Source organism: Equus asinus, chromosome 1 (genome assembly GCF_041296235.1).
Source record: "Equus asinus isolate D_3611 breed Donkey chromosome 1, EquAss-T2T_v2, whole genome shotgun sequence".
Lineage (NCBI taxonomy): Eukaryota > Metazoa > Chordata > Mammalia > Perissodactyla > Equidae > Equus > Equus asinus.
In genome coordinates, this window is record NC_091790.1 from 22,885,859 (window position 1) to 22,905,962 (window position 20,104).

Genomic DNA, 20,104 nt, shown 5'->3' on the forward strand with positions numbered 1-20,104 from the left:
GCATCATGATAGAAGACCTATGAAGAAAAGATAAGACAGGGTGCAGCCAAAAAATGCAGTTAGAGTTGGGTAGAGGTGTGGTGTGCAGTTAAATAATTGGAAAAAAACATGATATTTTCTCAGTTGTGTGATGCTTGGGGTAAACATCATCTTTAAAATGTTTAGCTCATGTTATTATCTTATTTTAGATAAATATTCTCATTTGTTCCTAATATCATGTGCATGATTTTCTCAAAGAGGTTCCCCAAGTCATATAACCTCACAAAACCTGGGATCCCATGCCTATTTAAATCATAAAAATTAAGAACACTTTTAACATCTCTAGATTCTTTTGCATCAAATAACATGGAATAAATTTCTATGGAAGAAAAACAGTAGAGGTTATGAGAAGAGATTGCCAAAAACACATTAGTTGTTGTAAGAAATGTAATACTTGCCTCTTTCACTCAGAATTCCATGGATTAAGAAGAATTATGAAAGACATATTTATGAAAGATGTGTGTGTGTGTGTATAAAATAAAAAACAAAAATTAAAGGGATAAAAGCAGCAACAAATACTAAAATGGTAGATGGAGTTAAATCTTACCAGTGATTACATTAAACGTTAATAGTCTACATACTCCAAATAAAAGGCAGTGATTGTCAGGGTGGATAAAAAGCAAGACCAAATTATATGCTGCCTACAAGAGGCAAACTTTAAACAAGGAGACAAAAATAAGTTGAAAATAAGTGGATGAAAAAGAAAATCATGCAACGTCAAGAGGAAATTGTTGGTGTAACTGTACTAATATTGGAGAAAATAAACTTGCACACAGTGAGTATTGCCAGAGATAAAGGGCAAGTTTGCATAATGGTAACATGCTCTTCTCTTCATCAGGAAGTCAAAAGATTTACAAAGGTGCATGTGCCTAATGAAAGATGCTCTAACACTTGAAGCAAAATGGACCAAATTAAAAATAGAAATACTTTCACAACCAGAGTAAGAATTTAACACTCCTCTCTTAGCAACTGATAGAATAACTAGACAAAAATAAAATAAAATAGAATACAAAACAAATCAGTGAAGACAAAGCATGACCCACAACTCAGCCTCACTCTCAAGGAGCTCCCGACTCGAGGTGGTCTAATTGTAGGCACACGGTAGTGAAGACCTGGCTCGTGGTTGCAAATTCTTTGTGGGAGGCAGTTTCCTCTCCTCCACAGTTGTTTGGCTGCTCCAGAGTGAAGCTACTTCTCAAGAGGAAGCAATCGTAGCCCTTCAGCTTCCTCCTCAAGCAAGGTCTCCTGTGCTCAGACACCTGCCTGCACAGCAACTACAGGTAATGTCCAGGGTCTTAAGGGCTTGTTGGATGCCCCAGGGCTGTGGCCAGCCTCCCTTACTTCCCTAGATTGCCACATGCACTTTATTTTTTGGCCATGGAGTGCTTCTTACTTCCTTGCCAGCCCAGCAATGCAGCTAAACAAAGCTGATTTTAAAACGTGCATTCAGCATTTTAATTGTTTTCAACGAGAGGGCAGCTCAGGAAACTTAATTTGTCAGCAAGGCAGAAATGGAAGCTGCCTTTTGAAATACATGGTAAAGTCAGTGAATATCTACACACTGTTGGTCATCACGATGCTGTTTCTAACAACAGAAAGGGAGGTAACGACCACGGCTAACAAGGGGGAACAGTTCCACTGAATGCGGCGCATTCGTACGATTGAATGTGGTTTATAGACACACACAAGTATGGAGACGGGACCAGCAGCTTCCGAGAAGGGGCTCTGTGTCTCCTTGTTTCCAGCAACTATTTGAAGTGTCCCTCATTTGTAGGGGTCGCCCCGGTTCCCAGGGACCACAAGCCAACAGCGTTCCCTCAGAAGAACCGTGATGCAGCCTTCCCAACTTGCAGGGGGCGCAAAAGCTGTGGCCTTTCCTTTCCATTGTTTTGTATATTGTAAACCTGACAGATGAAGTGACCCAGGCTTGACTCTCACGCTGGACCGGCGATGGGCTTTGATGCAGCTGCCTGAGACGTCCTGCTGATTCCACCCTGGGGCTCTCCTTTCTGCGATTCCTCATTCACTCACGATGAACCGACTTCCTTTTATTTCTTTTGCATCATGAATATAAACTGGAAAGCACACGTCACCTCTAAGATTCACTGACGTTACTTTAATTAAACACATACTACTGTGTGAGTTTTTAAAAGTTCAATCTATCTCAAAATGGGAATGTAAAGTCATGGAATCATGAGCAACATGGTAACCACATCTCCTCCTTCCATTCTTCTCACCTCCTTTTGGACGTGGCAGATTAAACTTTGGCTGAGGCTGTGTTAGAATTCAGAGACTTGGCCCTGGTTATCTCTTGCTGCTACTGCAAAGGCACTAATGACAACCAGCTGGGCGAAGAATGAGGTCCAGACCAGGAAAATGAGCAGAGCCTCCCCTTGGTGAGGCCCTGCTGCCACAGCGATGCCCCGGGTCGTGGGAGTCCCGGTGAGGAGCGGGGTCTGGGGCCAGGGCTGCATCAGAGGCCTGCTCGGCTCTGCCTCTTGGAGGCAATCGCTCCATGCTCCCACTGGTGTGCCGAAGTGAGTCTCAGATGGAGGCAAGAAGGGAGTTCAGAAAAGGAAGGTCCAGAGGACAGTTTGCACTCTTGCTGTCTCCAAGGACCAAAGTAGCGAAAGAAGAAAGTCAGTCAAAGTTTAATACTTTAAAGCCAATACATTTCTTAATATGAATGTGAGTGGAAAACAAACAACTTGGCCAATATTTCCCCAAACTGCCATCATCGTGTAACTGAAGAAGAAATTCCACCCCAAAAATAACAATAAAGAAAATCGAAATGAATACGAACCAACACTGGCCTTCACCCACAGGTAAGTATTTTAATAAGTGACCCGGCTTGGATGAAGTGCGATTGGCAGGCTCACGTTGAACTTGGCCTCTGCAGCCATCTGGACTCTGGCGGAAGCTGTGTCAGCCTCTCCATGAACACCTCCCACCTCCTGCTCTCCATCGCGGGCTCCAGCAGGCAGGACACGAGCCAGCTCCTGCCTGAAGACTTGGCACCTGGATCCCTTACACAGGTGTGACTTTATCTTTATAAATAATGCACAATAAGTGCTATATATTCCTTTAATGAGGCAGAGAGAGAGAGAGAGTGAGGATAATGGGATCGATTGCAAGAGGAACTTTTAAAACGTACTTCAAAAATTTTTAGGGGCTGGCCCTGTGGCCGAGTGGTTGAGTTTGCATGCTCTGCTCCGGTGGCCCAGGGTTTTGCCAGTTCAGATCCTGGGCGCAGATTTAGCACCGCTCATCAGGCCATGCTGAGGTGGCGTCCCACACAGCAGAACCAGAAGGATCTACAACTAGAATATACAACTATGTACTGATGGGCTTTGGGGAGAAGAAGAAGAAAAAAGGAAGATTGGCAACAGAGGTTAGCTCAGGTGACAATCTTTAAAAAAAATTAATTCAATGAGTTCATTATGTAAAAATTTTTCAATCTGTGTTGGCTCTTCCAAACTGTTACCGAGACAACAGTTTCTACTGTGATATCTAGAACAGAGTCTCCATCTAATCCAAGAACAAATGTGAATGAGACCTGTGGAGTCATGCACTCTGAGCAACCCTGAGATCTTGAATAATAATTATTTTTTTAAAATATAATTTGCATGTTTTAATGACAGAAGACTCAGAGTTCTAAAGAAATACATTTTATTAACAGCATAGTTTGGATTAGGATGAAATTTTTCTCAGGACAGTGGTTTTCTTCTTCCATTTCTGAGGATGGTCAGTGGGGATTTTCATCGTCCCCTCTGGCCTCCCCCCACAGCCCTCGGGCCACTGAGCTGCCCTGCATCTCATTCACCAGGCCCTTGGCTGAGGGCATGCTGAGCCTCTGTGAAAACACAGTCATGTGAATTCAAAAATTTTGGACTAGTCCAAGGTTTCAGATTTTAGCAAGTCAAGAGCTGTCTCTTAAAATGTTTTGAGAAACATCTGTAATTGACTTTGATGTCTATGTCATAAGGGTGTTTTCTCCAGGCATAGTTTTATCCTTTCTCTTGCAAAAACTGCTAGATTAAATTATCTTTAATCTCTGCTTTTATCATATCCTCATTATAAATTTTTGCATAACCTTCTGTTTAGTAAAGGATAAAGTCCCAAACTTTTGCTAGGTTTTCAGAGTCTGTAGCAGATGATCTATTGTTGGTCTCTCTCCATTGCCACGTGACTCCAGGGGCCTCCCTCTAGGGTCCTCGTCATTGGGTGACATCCTGTGAGCTTCTGGGGTTCATGTACCATGTCTATGGGAGGGGGCCAGCTCCAAGGGGAGGCCCTGGAGAGCAGGGTCATTCCTGCAGATGACCTGCTTCTGTGCTCCATCCCGAGGCTGGGTTCCAGCCAGTGCCGGTGTGCAAAGGCTGGTGTGCAAAAGCTGGGAGGTGGGTGCAGGTGGTGTGTGAAGGCCTCACCCACCACCTGCACCCACCTCCCAGCCACACGACCACGTGAGTGAGAAATGGAAGTTGTTCCACAGCCCTTGGAGGGCTTGTTTGTTAGCTGGACAAAGCTGGCTGGTAAATGAGCTGCAGGATTCAGCGCACCATCACCATTCAGCTCGTCAGTCCTGATTCCTTTTCACGGGGAACAGACTGAAATACCATTCCAGGACTTTTTACTCAAAATTATGTAAGTCAGAACACAATTCCAGAACTGATTTTTAACAGAAGCTGATATAAGGAAATGCTCATATATAGTGAGGAAATTTAACTCCTCAGCCAATAATAAAACATAGCTGTTTATATGTACCTTCTATCATCTCTTCACACATCTAAAGACTTTTACTGTCCACCACGTGATTTCCTGAACCAGTGAATAATGCCTCCTGTTTCCCCTGAGACAGGATGAGTCCAGTTTATTTCACTAGTGAATCACTGAGAAGGTGATGAGAGGAAGAAAGTGTTTTGGTAGAGGCCTCACATTTAACATGCACCCACTTGTGAAGCTATATAGTAAATAACAAAATGGCAAGCCCTCTGTCCCTGTGTCTCGCCAGAAGGTCAAGAGGATTTGTCAGGCGTCTCCACTGTCCTCTTTGGAAGGGGGTCATTATGTGTGGCCACACTGAGGGGTGTGGGGTGGTCATCTCCCTTGACCGTGGAGCATCTATATGAATTATTTGGAACTCTTGAGCACAGGAGATTTGTCTAGTTTCTCCCAAGATCATGTGTTTACATAAGTCTGGATTCATGGATATTTATTTTATACTCTGGGTTATAGTCTAACGTGACTTTATTTTTTTCCTCAAATTGTTCTGGCTTGGCCATTGGGAGCTCTTTCAGTTGGTGCCTGTGTCACTTTGACGTGCCCTCATCCTTTCTTTCTGACATTACAAGGAGCTCAAGGCTCAGCCTGTGTATTTCCCGCCCTGGCCAGTCTGAGAATCAGTCGTTTCTCCAAGGAGCCCTGGATGTTTGTGGACAACAGAACTTAGAAGCCAAGATCTTGGTCCTGGATGTGCTTGTTGCTACTGGGATGTCATTGCTTCTTGACCCTCTCATCTTTCAGAGTGAGGATCTGTATGTGTATATAGTTGTCCAAGAGTACTAGCTCGTCTGTTATGCCAATCACAGAGGTATGACAGATCTCTGATCATCTCTCTGCATCCATCAGTCTGTAGAGGAACCCAGGCGTGAGTCCATCCTGATGTTTGTGACTCTGGTCTGCATTTCATGGGTCCTGCTGGCCACCTGCCTTGTTATTTTACTTTTGAATTTTTGCATCTCTGCTTTTTTTGAGCAAGGACCATATCCGTGTACTTTTTTCCCCTAATAACTTGAGGAACATAAATTTGTCTAAAAATGCTATCAAAGCTGTTGTAGTTTTCTTTAAGGTATTTATATTGTGGTTTGCATTATAATAATTATGTACTTGTTTAAATTTATCCAATCAGATGTGAAACTCTTGGAGAGTAGAGATTGTGTGTTTTCATTCCCTATTCCTCAGAGCAACTGGAACAGGCTCTCCATCGTGTCTTGAAGGAATAAGTCTTGGTTACTCTGTACACGTTTCAGGAAACACAGCCCTGGTCGAAATCCACACACTGTAGATGCTTCAGTGGAAACTTCACTTCTTCTGCATTTAGGAAAGCTGCCAGCATCTTACGCCCTCATAGTATTAATCATACCCCAGTAGGAAGATGAGCCCTGTTCTTTCTGGGGTCCTCTCTCTGCATATAGACCTATCACCATCTCTAGCCTTACTATTCTTTCTCAGGATCCTAACAGGAGAACCCTGGGCCACCAAAGTGGAACGCACGACCCTAACCGCTATGCATCAGGGCCGACCCCAAGAATGTGACAGTTTTTGTGGCAGTAACTTGTTTTTTATCTTTGGAGAAGTTAGCATGGGGAAAGTTATATAGAGTTGTGGGGTAGGAGCAGAAACAACTGGTTGTCATCAGGGTGAGCTCATGTCCACTGTGGTCGGCCGGATGACGAGTTAGGGAACAACAGAAGGACTGATTTTGCCACATAATCTGTAGCTCCTATTAGTAGAACAACCAATGTTTAATAATAGGAAGATCTCCCATGCATCAGCCCACATTCCCTGATAGTTATTGTGTGATTAGAATTGTACGTGGCTGTCTCTGGTTTCCCTAAAAGCTCAGAGAAAGTTTTTACTCCTTAGTTGAAGAGCAAACATAGAAAAAAATCTCATAGTTTTTGTCTGTGTCACAGTTAAAGCTTTGGCTCTTTGTCTTGTAACTTAAAGGATTGTAATTATGGTCTCTTACGGGATGGTACAAATTTGTCCTCTGCTCATGGGCCTTAATTGTTTCCTCCTGGGGAACCAAAATTACAACATTTCTTAATTCCACCACATTTTTACTTCTTAAACATTCTTATAATGCTTATACTGCTGTGGTATACTAAACTATTTCTTATGTAAAATTAAGTTATTTTAAGTAATGTCTGTACTCAGAATAACAGTAATAATAATAATGATAAAATAATAGATGTCTCGATTTTCGTTATGAATTAGCAGTGTGTGTCTAATTGTGGTGCACAAGTCAGGTGACCGTACACTTTATTATCTGGATCAGGGCTCTTCTGAGAGTGAGTGAGGCTGCTATGAATAATTCCACTGCACCCCGGGCATGAACTGGCGCAGGCCCTAGAAAAGCAGGTGTGATGGTCACACTCCGAACAAACCCACAGAGAGATACAAGATTTACCCCTTGATTTTTTTTCTTAAACACTATTCAGTTTCCCTTACCATTTAGTCCCTCTGCCTACATATCGCACCGCGCCCAGCTCTCTCAGAGAGGGGGCTGGAGGGCTGTGCCCGGGGACAGCACATGCAGAGGCAGACAGAAAGGTTCATTCAGCAAAGGGATAGTGACCTAGATCCTTAGAGAGGCTTGAGGTACTTGGTAGACGCAGGACCCTCCAGTCCAGTGAGGACCACCCCAACCACATCATTCCTTAGCTTCCAAGACCAAATGAGAGCATTGGGGTTAAGAGCTGGGGACTGTTCACTATAGGGGGAACTGAGTGGAGAGTGGAGATGAGGAAGAGGACACGAGGCAGCAACAGGATCCTGAAGGAGTTTGTATGCCAGGTGAAGGAGTCTGGGCAAGGAACAAATCCAGCTTTTCGAGAGGCTGTGGAAGATGGCGAGACTAGATTTTCATTTTAGGGAGATGACCCTGGATATGCAGAGGCTGGAAGAGGCTCCGCCAGGCTGGGAGAACACTTAGGAGGCACGGCAGTGGTCCTGGTCATGCAGGTCCAGGTTTGGGGGAAGCTAAAACTTGTGTAGTTTAAAGGGCCCTCTTTGTAAAACAAATAAAGAATTAAAATTGTGAGTACGAATTCGCGTATGAAAGTAAGCATTTATTTAAGTGTAATTTCAATTGGATGTAGGCATATTGCTGGATGCCATTCCCATGCTGCAGTGGTTAGTGGCAGGTCACCCTCACACAGAAGGACCTGGGGACCACACAGCATAACCCACTGAGCCAGAACTAAACACTCCCTAGTCCAAACCCTTGTAACCGACATCCAAGAATGCCCAGGGTCACTCCAATGCCACCTACCACCAAGGAGGGAGACTCAGTGGTCTTAACTATTGTGAAAACATCTGACTTTTGCAAGTGAAAGGCCCCCTCCACACACATGCACCAGGTGAGAAGTCTTAAATCTTAACCTTCTTGAGCTTAATGGCAAATTCACTGCTGCATCTGAGTTGGATATTATTAGGATCAGAATTAGGCAATGGTGATTAGAGAAAATTAATGGGATATTTAGAAAAACAGTATCTTTAGGATGCAGCGACTTCCTGGGTGTGGTCAGCAAGACCTGTTGGATGACCCTAGGTTTCTGGCTTAGGCATAAATTAAGCATCCAGGAAGTATTCACTTTGTTGGATGCAAGTCTTAAAAACCAGAATGTATCGAGGAAGAAAGTAGAAAAGAAATAAGCCATAACACCCTTCCCTTTGTTCAGGGTGATTTATTGTTACAGAAGGAATGAGGGGTACATTAGCTTTTGAACACGGGGTGCACCTGGCAGTGACATTTTCATCCAGTGACTGTGGCCTGGCTTTTGCTCTTGCTCCATGAATCAGCTCCACAGACTGGCTTGAAGAGATTTGACACTAAGTGGATGTAATTTTGCACTTGGCAGGATGAGTTAGTGGGTAGAAGTTTTAAATGGGAAGACATTTTTTCATGCTTTTATTTGATCAACAGATTGTCTGTTTGGAGCTGATGTCAGTACCATGTGGTGTAACAACACTATGTCATACGTTATCTTTTGGTCAAGAGTTTAACAGTTCATGCTACTCTACAGAGAGGACCATGATATGCACTTGTCTTCCTGAAACCTCATGAAAACATCAGTGTAGATGGAACAGTTCTGGAAATGGAAAATCCTATGAAGGAGAGTAAGAATTTCAGTGTGAGAAGCAGTGATGTAAATACGACCATGTTTGCAAATTGGTTTTTACCATTTTGTCTTAGAAAGCTGCAGGACTAAAGACGAAAAGATGGCATGCCTGAAAATTGATACTACTGATGACCAGACGTTAGAATTTCGTAGTTAACAACTTCAAAAGTCAAAGAAATATCCAAGTGCTATGCCTTTCTTAAAGTTTCTGAGTCCACTTTTAACTGGAAAGGCTTATGGTTGAAGCGAGCCTAGTTTTCACCTGGAAGAACCTCCTAATCGAGACGCATCTTCTGAGAACCTCACAGATGAGTGGGTACCAAGAGGGAGCCTGGCCTTTCCATACCACGCACGGTCTGACCAGGTAGCTGCCTTCTCACTGGGTTCAGGAGGCTGCCCTCTGTGGTGGGGCAGATGCAGACGGGGTATTTCCATCCTGCACGTAGACTGTGCTGCCTTCTGGGATCCACATCTTCCTAGGAGAACTGATGTTGCCGACTCTGGAAAAGGCCGATTGTAGGCACCTCCTGGGAAGAGGAAGTTTTCCCAACAGAATTTATCTAAGCACTCAACAGTTTCCACTGAGGGAGGAAAGCATGTGCTTCTCCCGTTCCAGCTCTTCATGGACCCCAGCGGGGACCCTGCAAGAAAGCAGAGCAAGGGCTGGTTCATGAGAAACTCTAGGCCAGGGCAGGTGCAAACAACAGTGCCAACTGGACACTCTATGCAAGCAATTCTCCACTTGTGAGTGGAACTCTGTCTTCACTGAGCACGTGGAAGAAACGGAGCACGCTGCTGCCAGCCCCTCTCTGTGCCCAGAGGGAGGCGTGCCTGCCAGGGGAAGTGAGTCACCACTCATCCCCAAAGCCTGTGGCTGTGCAACACAGGAGGAGGAAGAGGCCAGCGCCATGGGATTCCAGAAGCACTGGTGGTGGAGATGCTCTGTCCAGACTAGAGGCCTTGCAGTAGCAGGCGAGGGCCGAGCCAGCACCGGGGCAGCCTCCACTCAGGGGGAGTCGCCTCTGGGCTGCTTCCCCACCAGCTGCCTTCACCGCACCTGATACTCTTATGTGTGGATTAGGTTCAGAGTCCCTTTCCCTGTTGGCAAGAATTTAAATTCAAATATAATTACACAACACACCATAATTGCTGATAATTATTAAAATTAGGCGTGGGAATCTGGAAGTAGGAAAAGAAGATCTGGCTATGGCTGTGTACAAACACCCGGAGAGTTTCGTGGCAATACCTTCAGAGATGAAGGGGGGAAGCTCACTCCTCCTCCTATTCAGACAAGCCCAGGGGACCATTGCGTTTACCATCATCCCCACATGGGTGATGCTCCCTAGTCCTGAGTGTCATGAAGAGAACCACTCGGACTAAAGAAAGTGGCCTGGGCCATCTCAGCCACCTCCTCTCCAGCATGAGGTGTTGCCACCCCAAAAAAGAGCTGAACCTCCTGGAGCGGGCCATGGGGAAGAAGTTCTCTGTGAGAGAGACGTAGAATTTACCGTCGTCTCTTAAACTCTTGGAAAGGAAATGATGAAAATGGTAAATAGTAATTAAGTGTAAGATACTCATCATCAGTACATTAAAATGCTATCAGTATTCTGTTTATTCCTGTGTGTTATCTTCATATTCTATTTTAATAAGCACAAAGTAGCTGGAGAGAAAGTTTTGAAATTCAACTCTCAGGATGCCACATTCATGACTAGAACCTTCCGGAGTCTTTCCATTGCTCTTACGTAAACTAAGGAACATTAACATGATCTTCCCTCAGCTCTGTGCAGGTGCAGAATTGTATATTTGTGAGACCGTGAGCTATAAACTTCGCTTGCTCACTCAGAAGTGATCCTACTCACGCTTCCTGCTATAAGTGTTTGACGTTATTCATCTTCTGCTGTTGCATCAGCCCAAGAGACGGTGTTTAGAATGGACTTCTGTTGGATAACCAGTACTTTTCACACTTGTTTGGTAAGAAGCCAGGAGATCCACCTGTTCCCGACCCTGGCCCAGTACAGCGCTGTGAATGCAGCTTGAAGCTGTGGGAATTTACAAGGAGAAACAGTTTCTGGACGATCAGCCCCTATGAGATTATTTTTTATGAGACTTCCTTCATTATGATGTATAATTAACGCAAGAATACGCAATGTTTACTTCTAAAGGAAGGGTGTCAATTTCACCCAGGGGTCCGCATGTTTTGGTGCCCCCATTTGCCTCATTAAGCCTCAAAAAATACCCTAGAAGCTCTGTCTCCTGTCTTGTTAGTTGGAGTGTCTGCCTGGGCACCAAATGAAACAGTCTATTCCTCTTTGCACAACTTTCAGCTGCTAGGCTTTGAAGAGTCCCTGGACCTTGGACTGTGCCCTCCACCGCTGGCCCTGCTCTTTAGAATCTCATGTTCACTGTGGTTCCACGCTGAGCTCCTCGGCACAGGCCCAGAATCCTGCAGAACTCGGACACCCCTGCTGAGTCAAGTAGGTCCTAACAAGGTGAAGCACGGATTCATCTTTCCATAAGGCAGCTGGTTCTGAAAACACTGGAACGTCTTTGTGACTATCTAGAATAGAAACACATGTTAAATTTGGAAAAGAAAGCTCAAAGTGGAAGGCACTTTCTTGGGTCTCTTGAATCCCCAAGAAGAAGGTTAACTTTAACTGCCAATGGATTACCATCCATTTACATTTTAGCCTTTTAAAACAGGATATAGACAACTCCTCATTTTTCCCATTGATTGTAGGTAAATTTTAAGTGTCCTTTACTATGAACTTTAATCAATTAACTTCCTTATTAATCTTTCGCATGGTGGCTTAAGCAATTCCAAGCCACTGCTGTTCTTGAATTCCCGATGTATTTCCTTTCTGACTGAGAAGGAATTCCTTGTAATTTGGGTTCTCTGTGACTCCCGTAACACTAAGATCAAAATTGGGGAGAATCCAAAGGCTTCTGCAGCTTCAGAACAAGCGCCCTAGGTCCCACCAGCCTGGAGGCAGACCTTTCACCCCAGTGAGTCCATGATAGCGTGCTTGGGACACCATTTCTGTGTGTCCTGCAATCCTGGGTCTCACTGTGTACCACCTGCCATGTCGGGGCTCCTCTGAAAGTCATTGAAGTCCCCCTCATCACATCTTTTAAAATGCATGCCACTTTGGATAAAGAAAAAGAAATCCCTGGCGATTCTTATCCATGCTCCATGTTCAGTATCAAAGCTTGTCTTCCATTGCCTCTAGCCATGCTAATTGGTTGAGCATAATCATTTTTAAGTTGATTTTAAAAAGCTATCATCAAAGCATAAACTGTTAAAATACTTTAAAGTGTCCATCCAAAAACTACATTACAATTTTAAAAGTTCTCTTTCAAATGACGCAAGACTGCCCCTCCCTGGTCCTCTACAGGTGGTTCTCAGTTGCGTCTCCATCACGGGAACGCTCGCCTATTCCGGACAGGCTGCTCCAGCTGAGTGGTTCAGTGATCGTGACTGAGATCTTTCAAGCAATAAATAGCCGTTTTATGAAAAGCATGGTTGGTTTTTCTTTGAACACCAGAAGCAGGAAATCTTCCTTTTTACATACATGCGTGCACACACACACACACACACAGATGCAATACCCTCTTCCTTGGGCTTTCCTGATTTTGTCCAGAGGAAAGTCATAATGAACTCCAGGCGTCCCAGGCTGAGGGAGGCCCCTCCCACGTCCAGGCTTGTGGTCCTTCCCGGTTAGGCCATGGAGTCAGCTGCACTGCCAGCAGGAATCTAGCACTCCCGCTGTTGCTACTTCACCTCCACGTCTTGAATATCCATGCTGGGGGGGGGATGCTTTGCAGAGGGGAGCATCAGACCAAGTAAAGCAAGGGATCGTGAAAGACGGTGTATTGGCACGAGAAGAAATGTCGGAATCAGATTTTATTGGGGTTGGTTTCTTGCTTTAGTGCTATCAAAAGTCCCAGAGAAGTGGTTTTCCAGTTTTTTATTGTGTAGATTAGGGACCTAAGTGAGCCCAAGCCCTTCTAACCCAGACGGCCTCTCCCACCCTACAGAAATATGATTTTCTTCTCTCGATGGCACAGTGGCAGGTAGATGACCATAGACATTCTTGAGGATGTTGCCCTCAAGCAGGACTGAGCCTACTGATGGGCTGTGGTTGTCCCAGAGGAATGGGGGCATCTTCTTGGGCAAGGAGAGGGGAACTGAAGTCATTGTGTGGTCACGTCTTCTGAATGGAGGAATTCAGAAATTATTGTAGGTTCTCTTGGGTAGTCTTAGTTAGTTGGGCTCAGAGACAGAAGCCCATGAGGGCTCCACACAGTTCCAGTGGCTGTTGTTGCAAGTAAAGAGTATGTGTTGTTCCAAATCATGACCAGATCATGCCTGGGCTTCTTGCCTGGAGTGCCCAAGATTTTGTGAGGGAGGAGAAGAAACAGAAGGGTGAGGGGTTGTGAGGGACAAGCCCATGTATCTTGAAAGGGACTTGAGTCTTATCTCAAAGGGTCTGTAGGGGTCTGAGAGACCAGGGCCTTTTCTCAAAGCTGCCTGAAGGTCCTGAATCCATCTTGGGTTTGGCCAGCAGGCAGGATCCACAACTTCTCACATGAGTGAGTTTGCAGAACATCCAGGTCCAACATGCCTGGTCCCTCCCACTCCTAGTAGACTTGAATGAATCCTGGTGATGGAGCTAATGTGCTCTGAGTTCTGTCTACACAGTGACCTGTTGTGACAGAGGGATGGCTGTCCTGCCGCACACCATGTCAGCTCTCCTGGTGTCTGTTGGGAGTGGCCAACATCAACTAGGGGCTATTTGTCTTTCTTTCACTCATGTGAAGTGACTGTGGCACAGCTGAGGTGAAGTAGGTATAAGCTAATCTAAACCCCTGGGAAACCCTCTGGCATGCTGATCCCACTTTTGACAACGTTGGTCTAAAATAGGTTTGAGCTGTGGAAGATGCTCCAAGAGCAGCTGGGAATCCTTCAGAATTCCTCTCTGAAGGGGACGCAGCAGGTGGACCTATTCCTGCCCTTCTCACTGACGGGTGGATGTCTTCCCTTTAAATTCTGCAAACTTCCAGCTCTGAGAACTGCAAGTCATTGCAGCGTGTGCTGAAACTAGAAGTTTTACTGCCGCTCGAATTTTCTGGGAGGAAACTGATGCAGGAGAGAAGGGATGATCGATACATCTCATATCACCTGCAACAAGTTCAGGGTAAGCAATTCCAGTCTCACCTCTGAAAAATGAGCAGGAAAAGGGGAAGTGTTCTGTGCTATCCTCTGTGGCTTCATGTTCCCAGTTCAAGGCAAAGGGGCTGGTGGAAACGTTTCCCAGTTGGGAGCCTGGGTTAGGGGCTGAGACGGGGAAAGGAAGACCCCTGGGACCGTGGATTCTTGTCAAATATCTGAGTCCTGCCCTGTTCCCTCATGGTGGCTGGACCTCACCAGTGGACAGTGATGGGCAGCGTTCCTACAGGGCCAGGGATCAACTTCTTCAGGAGGTCATGAGAGACTCTAGGAGCAAAAGGGACAAAACACATTAGCAAACGATTCCAACACCGAGGAAAACATGGGTGGACACTAAACCCGTCAGGCCAAAAGCAAGCTCAAAGTTCTCCCCAAGCCACTTGTTCAGAGACTGATATTGAGAGGACTGGAGGGAGATTTGGGTGATAAAAAGCAATCAGAGATTCCTTTAGAAGGTTGTGTCTTCTCTATGAGCTGGTGGTGTCCTGAAGATGGGCCAGCTGAGGTGATTCAAAAGGCCAGGGGCTGCCTGGGACACCTTAGAAATAACCTTTCTTCTTAAATAACTAATTCCTCCTTAGTGAATTTCTAGACGGCCCTCTTATAATTAAATATTTTTATATTTAATAGCATTCTACTTGTATTGCTCCATACTAAACTATTAAATGATTGGCATAACTCACTTTTGAGAAGATTCCAAATAAATTACGAGATTGGTTCCACATGATGTGTTATCTTCTAAACCAACATCATGTGCTCCAATTGAAGAAATATTCAAGTAAGATTGGGAGCACATGCTAGTTTTTCTCTTATGATTTATGTAACATGTTTTTTTTAAAAAAAACACATATTTGGAGCTTTAGAGAACATTCAGTAGAATTCTATTATTTTATTAGTAAATTTAGAGTAATTCTGTTGTGTCTTTTAAGAATTCGGGGTGCATATAATTTATGCGTTTCTGTGAGGCAAAAAATCCCTTTTTTATACTCAAAGGAATTGTGTATTTCTAGAATTCCTTGATGAAAGCCAATGATTTTGTTTAGAATTCTTTTGATATCATAAAATAAATTTATATTTAAAAGATTGTGCTACAAATCATGAGATCATCTAGGCTCTCAGTTATTTCCCTGGTGTCATCACAGGATGCTTCTCAAGCTTCTTCCTCTCGCCAGATCCTTCCCGGGACCATTAGGGTGAACTTGGGAGTCAAGAGTCCATGTTTTTTGTGGCTGAGCGTGGAGATAGCTTCACCTAGCTAAACAGAGATTCATGACACCCTACAGAAATTCAGCCCCACGACCAGCGTCTCGTTGGTGGCGTGCTCTCGAAAGACATCGAGCCTTAGATACAAGTAGGGCTAGTCTACCCACATGAAAAAGGCAGAATGGTGTTTTCCCATGTCAGATTATTTAAAAAAGAGTTGAAATGCCTTTCATTCTTCTATTTTCACTCATCTTTCACCATCTTATTTCTGCAAGTTCTACTGAGGCACCTTCCGAAAGCTGCCCAGACGGGCTGTCGGTGTGGCTCTATCTGGTGCCATCAGGAAGTGGCCATCGGAGTTCTTTCCTGACTTCACTCCTGAGAGCTCTGCCCTGTTATCAAACAGCGCTGTAAAAAAGGGAAGACGGGAACTATGAGGCCAGGTGGCAATTACTAGATATTCTTCTTGCTCCATTCATATGTTTTCTATTTGAAATCATGATCTATGGGCTCCAGATACTGTCCACCACGTTATATGTCTCATAAAAGAAATTATACTTTGGTTTGGCCTCAAGTATCTTGATTTTTGTGATCCAACCAGATGGTCAAAGCTACATATGTCATTTATATAGGAATAAAACCAGATATAAAGATAGGAATTTGAGATATCCATGGATAGCCTTAAGCAGACACCAATAAATACAGTATTTATGTGCATTCAGAAAAACAGACTACAGTAACCATGTGCATGAGAGAATCTAGTCAAATCTGTTGTTAATATTTTAGCTTTCTGCCTATATGGCTCTGTGTGTGTGCACGTCTGTGTCTTTGCCAATGGCAAAAATTAAGGAGACCACCCACATTTGGCATTCTCCCTCTCCTGTTCCAAGTAGATTTGGGATTAATTATAATAAAAGTTGTCATTTGTGGACAATTAATTTTAAAGTGAATTTTATATACATACATACATACATACATTTTCCATGTAAAAATAGCATTATACGGAGATAAATATATGTGTATATATATATATTTTTTTCTATACACATGGTATGATGGTTGATAGCACAGAGTTTAGAGCCTTGCTGTGTGGCCTTGGGCAACTCAGTTCACCTCTGTCAATTTCTTCATCTGTGAAATAAAGATGATAATAGTACCTGCCCATCTGTGTTGTTGGGAGATTTAAATGAGTTACTGTTTGCAAAGCATTTAGGAAGGTGCTACAGAAATATTTGCTAACTCACATAGTCTCATTTAGTTCTCTTCACCACACTGTGAGGGGATGTTATTTTCTCTTTTTACAGAAAACAAAGTCTCTGGCTTCTGAGAAGTGAAGGGACTTGCCCAAAACTTGACAGTGACCTTTTTCCTCTCAACTCTGAGCTCTTTCTGGTTCATTTAAACTGAAGCAGTTGGTGAGGGAGTACATTTTCACACATTTTCAGTGTACATGGAGAGAGTTTTTAAAACCATCATCATCATCAGACCTGCATTTGTTGCTTTACTGTTTGCATTGGCCTTCTAGAAGCTTTACAACCAATCCAGTGCATGTTTTCCTCATTCTTACCGTTGTGTCTGTTAAGCGTTAAATATCGGCACCTTCTTGGGGAAAATGGCAGACATAGCATTTTCCCTTCCTTTCAGCCTTGTCCTCCTTGTGCCTGGAGCCTTATTCTTCAAACAATCTTCTTACATATTGCATTTCACCTGCTCCCCAGGTCCGTCTTCTCAGGACTCCAGAGCTCCCTGCCCCAACCTGGTCTCCCAGGGCCCTATTCTCATAAGAAGAAGGAAGATCCGTTGAGCCAATTAGTATTAAGCTGCAAATGGTTGGTATTATGTATGTAAATGGATTAGAAACAAAAACAAATGCTTTGAATGTTTTTAAATCCCAAGATTGTGGATTTCTTCCATCTGATGACCAGGGAACCATTCTCAAAATATCAGGAGATGACACAATTATAAGTTAACTGTGTTCTCCTCAAAGGATCATAAATAGGGATTCACGGCCATCTGGAATACATCGAAGGTATTTTGTCTTCGTAGAAGAGCTTTAGATGGAGAAATTATTGCAGTATTTCCTATAAATTACAATCCCACCAAATGGCTACTTTCCTCACTGGAAATAGTACCCAGTGCCCAAGTGAGAGGAGAAAATTCTGAATAGTGTTTACACCCTTCGTCATAAAACAATGACCCTCACAGTGCCATCCACGTTTGAAAGTGTGCATGTTTGCAGGTTTATGTGGCTCAATTTGTAGAGATATATTGTTTAAAAGTGCATGTGTCTGTGTGTCCCTATATCATTTCCGACTCACAACTGTGCATGAAGCATGAGGACTGATGTTTTTTGTCTCATTTTACAGAGGAAGAGGCCATGATGAGGTGATTGACCCAATGAGGTGTTGCTGGTCAGAGGTGGAACCTGTTCTTGGACGAAAGCATCCTAGCTCTCTGTCTGGCAGACTCTTCTTCCTTGCTACACTGCCTGTGCTTTTGGAATTTTTATAACTCTGTAACCTTTCCAATTCAAGGCCTCTAACGTTTTTCTTTTTATTGACGTGAAATTCACAAAATATAAAATTAACCATTTTGATGTGAATAAAATGGTGGCTTTTAGTACATTCACAATGTTGTGCAGCCGTCACCCTTGTCTAATTCCAAAACATTTCCGTCACCCCTAAAGGAAATCTTACAACCTTTAAGCACCCACTCCCCTTTCCTCCTACCCCTAGACCCTGACAACCACCAATCCACTATCTGTCTCTACCAGTTTGCCTATTTTGGGCATTTCGTATAAATGGAATCATACTGTATGCAGCCTTTGTTTCTGACTTCTTTCGTTGAGCATAATGTTTTCAAGATTCATCCACATTGTAGCTTCATTCCTTTTTATGGCTGAATAATATTCCATTCCATGGGTAGACCACATTTTGTTTATCATCTAACGCTGGACATTTAGTTTGTTTCCATCTTTTGGGAATTGTGAATCATGCTGCTGTGAACATACATGGGCATGGATATGTTTGACCTCTAACATTTTTGAAAAATTCCCAAAATGAAATTTCGTCTTTGGAATCAGCATTTAGTAATCAAGACATCATTAGAGGGGCCAGCCCTGTGGCCGAGTGGTTAAGTTCATGCTCTCCACTTTGGCAGCCCAGGGTTTCACTGGTTTGCATCCTGGCTGTGGACATGGCTCTGCTCATCAAGCTATACTGAGGTGGCATCTCACATAACACAACCAGAAGGACCTACAGCTAGAATATACAACTATGTACTGGGGGGCTTTGGGGAGAAGAGGAAGAAGAAAAGAAAAGAAAGAAGATTGGCAACAGACGTTAGCTCAGGTGGCAATCTTTAAAAAAAAAAGACATTATTAGACATTTAATGTGAGAAACAAAGGATAATTACTTGTGACATGATGTCTTGGGCTTTGATGTTCATTACTAAGTATAAATGGTTATTTGTAATTCCTCCAGGACTTTTAAACTGTCTTTTCTTTCCTAAACCCTATGATTATCATGGAGAATGATACTTACAGTTGAACATTTCATGAGCATTAAACCTGTAAACGCTCCACTGTGAATCCTTCATCTAATGCCAGAGAAGTTACTCTGGGTCCTCGCTGTCTGTAGAGTTAGGATTCAAACTAGTTAGAAACCAGCAAATTTAAAAATGCTCATCTTTTATGGAGATAACCTAAGGTTGGAAGACTGGAGGACCAGATTGAGCAAATATTTAAATGACTTTATCTAGGTTACCAAAGCAGATTTCTGAAAATAACAGATTGGGTAAACATACCGAGAAGGCATAGGAATGACCTTTATGCTATTTATAGAAAACATTAGTGATGATATTTTTCTTACTTTCTATTGCTAAGCAGTGACAACACACATATGCAAAATACTGCCTTATGATGCTCATAATATAAACTTCGCTCTTCTTTGTTTCACATTTGTGGTTTACTTCTCCCAGTAGAAACTTCAAATTATTAAATTTTTTTCTTTTGACTTATGAGTTCAGAATTATGGGCTATTAATTCAATTTGTTAAGAATACTTTGAGTGATTTAGCTGGGAGTGGCTGGTAATTATGATTTATTCATTTAGACATTTATTATCTATTAAACAAACATGAATTTGGTGTAATCTATTATTGACCAAGTCCTCTGGTGGAAAAAAGAGAGGGGATTATCTCCTGCCTTTTTGGCAGTCAAGGGGGCATTTCACCAGCATTTATGTTCTACTCTTCCCCAGATGTGTGTATGGACAAACTTTTAATTGTATAGAGTGAAATATTTATCTTAGGAAATTTATACCCACCTGTGGTATCAGGAGAAGAGGAAAATGTCTTTAATGACATAGAATGTCTTCATATTGATAAAGTTTAGACAGAATATGCTTAGAGGATTGAACCATTGCCCTAAAAATAGAAGAACATTAGCTGAGGAGGCAACTTGAAGAAGTTAAATACTCAAAATACGCACAGTAGTTTTATGCATGACTTCTAGCACAAAGATACAGGAAGATGGACCACACACAGTCTTCAAAAAACACATGTTCATTCATGTTTCTCAGGGAACAAATACAACTGGGGATATCAATGCCTTTTTCTCCCTTAATTCCTGGTAATGCCAATGCAGTTATGTTGTCATATAGAAGTGGACGGAAGCGCCTCAGGACCGAAACTAGGGCCTGGAGGCTCAGGACTCCTACTTCTGCACA

At 43.2% G+C, this 20,104-nt stretch overlaps 1 long non-coding RNA gene across 1 annotated transcript; it reads left to right on the forward strand.

The window, feature by feature from the left end:
* Positions 1–2,589: 2,589 nt before the first annotated feature.
* LOC123281636 (uncharacterized) lies at positions 2,590–18,193 on the forward strand. Its single transcript, XR_006521283.2, has 5 exons — positions 2,590–2,864; positions 2,939–3,074; positions 14,010–14,143; positions 17,097–17,207; positions 17,745–18,193. It is a non-coding gene; the product is annotated as an uncharacterized lncRNA (long non-coding RNA).
* The last annotated feature ends 1,911 nt before the right edge of the window (positions 18,194–20,104 follow it).